We start from the raw sequence: 6705 nt of genomic DNA, 5'->3' as shown, positions 1-6705 counted from the left end.
ATCAATATACATTTAATTGTTCTATATATAAATAAAGTGCACCAACATGCGAGTAAATTGACATACGAGCTCAGTCTCGGAACGCATTAAGCTCGTGAGTCGAAGTATGACTGTAATGACTTTGGATGAGAAAGGCAAGAATCTTGCACACATGGTAATGAATAATACCAATGATTTAGAAGCTTCTATATCATTGATAATAGAAAGAGTGACCAAATAGAAATTAAACTAATAACAAACTGATGAACCAAATGAGATTTAGAAGCAGTTACGCTTGACCACTGTATTAAACACCCATTAGACATGACTGAAAATAACTAGACGAGATAGTTTTTGTCTAAGGTTGGTTGAACTAGATTCCTGCTTTGAAGCAGCATAGTGTATTCTGATTTTAGTATAGCGACTAACTATAGTTTTGAGTAGACTGTTGGCATGCACTGTGCATGTAAAACCTTGATTGAAGTTATGTAATAACACATAATTATATGTTATTGTCTGTGATGTTACTTGTTTAAAAGCTGTCTGTGTGATACCATAGCTCTGCATGTGTGAACGTAAGCACTTTTCTGCAGCAATACATATTCGGCCTATCAATCTGGTCACCAATCCTCTTCTGTTTTAACTGAGATTAGGGTTATGTCATCACTATTGCTACTTCCCACTACTTCTACACCGGTCAAGAACTTGATACAGCCATCACATTTGAGTTAGAAAAAAATCCTCATCACTGAACTCCTCATCTTCACCGTCCTCAGCTTTTGTCTCTTCCTTCTTCTTTTTTCTAGCCAGAGAATGTAGCAGGAGTTGGCCAGTTTTTTCCAGCCCTGCTCACATCCAGATCAATACAGTTAGCATTGGGACTTGGTGTGATATCTGCTTTTATGAGCAGTGCTCGAAGTGCAGATCTAAAGCACTGCACATCCGGGTTATTTTTATAGCCACCCTTAGATCGTATTGTAGAAAACAGAATCTCAATGTGATCCTGGTTGATCCTAAAGGTTAGGAAGTAGTTGATGTAAGGGTAGTTGCTGTAAAGATATTGAGCAATGCCATGTACAGATTTGGCTGCTGACTCAAAATCAATGACGAAATGATGATGATTTTCTTATTATTTTCCACTAGCAGCTTTCAGCTTGGTGTCTTTAATCGGCATAGATAGTTTAGGTATGATATTGTTGAGAACTTCTTGTTTTGAGTTGAAGTCCTGTCTTGTTATGGGCAATTCAGGATATACCTGGGGTGTTGTGGTCTCCTCTGATGACATTTCACTAAGAATATGTCTTATTGTTACGTTTATGACTTAAAAACTAGCATGACAAGCGTGCTTCCACTACTAAACTTATTGCTCAATTGAAGGCTCTCACGCTACGATGCACATCACTGCGACCCACCGTCGTGAAAACAACAGCCAATTATAGGCCTCACTTTTGCTCCATTGTAATGTTAGCTATTCGCCAATTTAGGGCTTACTATATCTATGACCGATAGCTCTCATTCTTTCTGGTTAGGACCAGAAAAAGTCTGTTCAGACACATGTACACACGCACACACGCACATACACACATATACACACACATACGCACACACGTATGTGCGTGCGTAGTGACTTGTAGAGTGCTGTCTATTATAGTGACTTGTGGAGTGCTGTCTATTATAGTGACTTGTAGACTGCTGCGTATTATAGTGACTTGTAGAGTGTTGTCTATTATATTTATAGTGACTTGTAGAGTACTGCCTATGATAGTGATTTGTAAAGTGCTGTCTATTTCAGTGACTTATAGAGTGCTGCCTATTATAGCGACTTGTAGAGTGCTGCCTATTATAGTGACCTGTAGAGTGCTGTCTATTATAGTAATATGTAGAAATATTGCGTACAATTTATCTTTGTCAACTATTAAAGTCAGACATAATGTCCAAAGTAAACAGCAACAATGTGAACAGAATTGTATAAGAAACATGGATAGGTATATTTTGATTATTGATTGCTGCTATAGTAATTTCTTGCAAAGCAGCAATCTACGTACTGCTGTGTTCAGCGCATGGTTTTACCTATTTAACATGGTTGGCTTGCTACATAAAAACGTCTCTTAATGTTTTCTAAATTTGTATGTCGGTCAGATTTGTAAAAAGAAACAGCTCTGAATACTCATATAGTTTTATTGTTCCATTTTGCTCCGTATCATATCTAGTAGTACAACTAAGTTCACGGCTCTTTTCTTAGTCCAACTTATTTTACACAATTAACTTTGCTTCTTTTATTGAATGTATTATTAGTACTGAAAAGTACATGAAAAATTTATAACGTTCCAATTATCTTTGTAAGCAGGCTGCTTCAACATTTGTTGCCTTTTATAAAATGACAAGGTATAGGTGAGCTTATAACAGCAATAGAACATGGTGCGTACACACACATACACATGTACGCACATACGCACGCACATACACGCACATACACACACATACGCACCCACAGATACACGCATGCACATACACACATATACACACGTACGCACATAAGCACACACGCATACACACATGCACATACACACATATACATATACACGCACATAAGCACACACGCATACACACACATACACACACACACGCATACACACACATACACATATACACACATACGCACGCATGCACACACACACATACACAGGGACTAAGTTTGAGATTTATATACATAGAGTTAAGATATATGTGTAACTAAAAATGTATTTCTTTTATCTTGCCTGTTGTGGTGCAATATATCAAACTAGCCTGTTAAAAAAATTCACCAATTAGGTAAGACCTTTCTACCATAAAAATATGTACAAAAGATTCACTACATTTAATCCCAGATGAATGGCACAAGGACAATTTTATCACTCAACTGTAAGTGAATATTATATATCACCTATCATATAATATCATGTATGTATATATGTATTCTAGAAAGTACCACTGTTCTATAGGCTGTGCAAATATGCAATTTAATTAGCGTTCGAGATGAAAGAATCTGAGAAAATCTAATAATATTCCCGATACGTATCGTTAAGGGGTACATATGACAAAATATTGAAAATTACTTGTCACAGAATAAAGTACATGTACATGATAAGAATTTTTTAATCCAAAATTTATTCGTAACTTTGGAGTTATCTTCTACATGTCACTTTCATCAAATAGCAATAAATACAGAAATTATTCTATTGATTACCCTGCAGGAAAACCCAATAAAATCTTTTTTTTAGCCCTGACCCAACACATTTTTATAAGGGGAGTGTTTGGTTATTGTAGCCTACAAGCATTAAATTATTAATAAGGATATCGAGCTGAAGGTATTTACCGATGCATCAGTGTGTATGCACATATCCACTATCATTGGAGCTTAGTTGACATAGTTGACATGTAGTTCTTATGTACCTTCACAGACCAACTCGTGCCTAAAACTACTAAATTCTGCTCTTGCTATGGTTCACAATTGAAATTCCAATGACTCACCTGTACACAATCGTATCACATACTACTACATGTGAGGAATCCAATAGTAACCGTAGTTGTTGATTGTGAACACCTACTTTATGGTTATTTTATGGCTTCATGACATATTGATAGTTTGAGTCAATACATTTATTAATAATGTGTTAAACACACTACATTATACAAAGGTTCAAACATGCGAGTGTATACATACAGAGAACTCAAACCTAGATAAACTAGAGTAGATATATACAAAATATACATATTTATAAAAATATATACACACAATTTAACTTATATGCATAGTACAAACTAGTCATTACATAGATATGCAAAGTCATAAACTCACATAGACAATACACCAATATTAGACAATAACAACAGAATTGATTTGCAGTGCGTGCAGCATATCTGGTGAGATAACACGGGTCCAGACAAATAAATATAATAAAATAAATATAGAACTTGATTCATTGCATAAATCAATAAATTACTTTAAATAGATTGTTCATACACGTCTCAGTGAGTACATCAGATCAGGTAAAATTCTCTCTTTCAAATTTTTGCTGATGAAATTCTTGAGAAGAGCACTTGAATCCCTTTCGGTATCTCAGTTCTTACTATAACGACCAAAATCAAGAATATATCATAATCTTAAAACGGCTATGAATGAAGTGTTGTGTGTTGGTACTTTACAAGTGTTATCTATCCTCTTTTCAATAAAACTCAATGTAAGAGCAAATAACTCCCAAGTATTACCCAATCACAGTTGTTTTAAAGTTCTTTGTGCATTTTGCTTTATAGCTTTGAAAATGCTTCGGATATTCACAATAAGGTGATGCAATTTAAGAAAGTATGCGACAGAAAGGATTATTTCAAAGTATTTGTTATACACGCATGATTTATCAACTTCACCAGACTGTAGGAACTTAAACTAAACAGAGTTAGCAACATTGTATTAGTTTACATCAGTACTGAAGAACAGCTATACCTGGCTATATAGTAAAGTAGGTCCCGTAGCGGATAATTCCAAAATTAACTTCAAATCTGGAGAGCTGGCATAAATATGGGGAGTTATTTTTCCAAGACACATTAAATGCAAAACCAATTTCTGGTGTAGAATATAGCATTGACTGATCTTTAACTAAATACTTAGCAATAATAAGAATGCGCTATTGACAGACTGACATTTTCCTGCTTCACTATTAACATTGTATCTAGCGTTAATGATTGTTTATTGACAATAGATTATATCTGTTTAACTCAATCTATCCTTTGATTACAATAAGTATAACTATATTCACTTCATTTTACCTATTGAACAAAAAATTGTTTAATAGGTATTGAATTGTTTGAGTTGTTTTATTAAACGCTACTCAAGATTTTTACATAAATACTTTAATCAGGTGATCAGCTCACTAATCAGTCTATGACTTCATAAATAATTTGTTTGTCGCAGCTTTTTAGAAAACTAATTGAATCATTTGTAACGTATCAAAATGAGTGAGAGAAGACAACCCTTGAAAAAACAGCTGATTAAGAATTGCATCAATTTCAAAACATTAGTAGTTGACCCTTACTGTATTTTGTCAGTTTTTGTTTATGGCACCAAATAGAGTCACTTTTTTTTCTTCAGCTAGCTTTTTTAGAAGATTCCAGTCTACTTCCTTTTGTGCTAGTTTATCAAAGTCCTGCAGAGTTACCCGCTTGTCCTCACCACGCCACTGTCTCTCAAGCTATGAATAATAGTAACAAATAATCAATAACACATACATGTACATAATGCAGCTTACACCCTAGCCTTTGTTCCATTACAGTATACATGTATATGATAGCGAGATTTGGCTGATGACTTTGTAGATCAATTCATTTCAACAGTACAAGCGATTTGTATAGAAGCTGATTATATATCCTAACTATAGATTTATATAGAAGAAAAATACCCAGATTATTAAAGACCGTATATTGGTCTGATTGTAATCTATACATCGAAAAATCATTCAAATCTTAAACAACTAAATTGCAAGTATATAATAATTATTATTCGGCATATCATTGCTTTCAATGAAAGAATGAAAGACTTCATGAAAAGTCGTAATGACAGTAATGTAAAGTGTTGTTACCTTATTGTCACAGGTTGTTTTGGTATGTAGTGAGTGTTGTATTATGGGATTTGTTATGCTCAGGCTATATTGGCGTCTGAGCTTAACGAAGTACAGGTGATCTTAGCAATTACGGTGAGTGAATAAAGCTAGTGTATAAAGCTACTAGATTAGGCAGTATTGGGAATACATAACAAAGTGGAATGAAAGACAGACTCTCTTCTTCTCCTTTTTTGCTTCAGTTCATGTAAGGTTATTCATTTATACAACGGTGAGAACAGTGATGTATGAGTGTTACCTTACGGTCACAAGATGTTTTTGCATGCATTGAGAACAGTGATATATGAGTGGTACATAACTGTCACAGGATGTTTTGGTACGTAATGAGAACAGTGATATATGAGTGTTTCTTTAATCTCACAGACTGTTTTGGTATATTATAAAAACAGTGATATATGGATGTAACCAGGGTTGTTTAAAAGAATTCACAAGAATACTAAGGAAATTCAATGCATCAGGTTAGTTGAGTTGAAGAAAATTTTTTAAATACAACCTAGCGATAACTCAAAAATTTAGTATAAACTAATAATCGCATCCAGTTTTGACTGGTGTTCAAAGTTCAAACTTTAACTGAGTGAACCTATTAGCTACTCTTTCTAGCTTATACTAAGATATTACATGGGGTTACCAGCTTTAATTCTTCAGTAGAGTATTATAAAGCATAACTATGTACCAACCTCAGCCAACCTGCTGCTATTTGTCATGTTCAGATAATATATGTTCTTGAACCTTTCAATAGTCTTCCTATCCTTGCCAATCTCCTTAAGAGCAGCGTTGATAGTCCTACCACTTTTAACTTGTTCATGTACAGACTCGAATAACTCAATCACCTGTTTGATACTGGTCACTGTAATGGTAGATGCATTCTCATAAAACGGTAACAGTAGATATGAGTGAGACTTACTACAGTTAAACTAAAATTTACTCAAGCAGTAGCACTTGTTTTTCCAAATAAGCAAAAGTGTCTATCATACTATCTGTGTGTTATATGACATGTTTATACTCGTCAGTAGACAAGGTAACACCAACTTCTAAACCTCAAGTGACTGTGCATTTAAATTATTATTATCTGTAA

General features: G+C 34.3%; 1 long non-coding RNA gene across 1 annotated transcript; it reads right to left on the bottom strand.

The window, feature by feature from the left end:
• Positions 1 to 3713: 3713 nt before the first annotated feature.
• Positions 3714 to 6410, bottom strand: LOC137388765 (uncharacterized). Its single transcript, XR_010978024.1, has 3 exons — positions 6308 to 6410; positions 5049 to 5204; positions 3714 to 4088 (listed from the first exon to the last, which is right to left on the bottom strand). It is a non-coding gene; the product is annotated as an uncharacterized lncRNA (long non-coding RNA).
• Positions 6411 to 6705: the final 295 nt, after the last annotated feature.

Source organism: Watersipora subatra, chromosome 2, assembly GCF_963576615.1.
Source record: "Watersipora subatra chromosome 2, tzWatSuba1.1, whole genome shotgun sequence".
NCBI classification, from domain to species: Eukaryota; Metazoa; Bryozoa; class Gymnolaemata; order Cheilostomatida; family Watersiporidae; genus Watersipora; species Watersipora subatra.
This window is presented reverse-complemented; position numbering and strand designations above follow the sequence as displayed.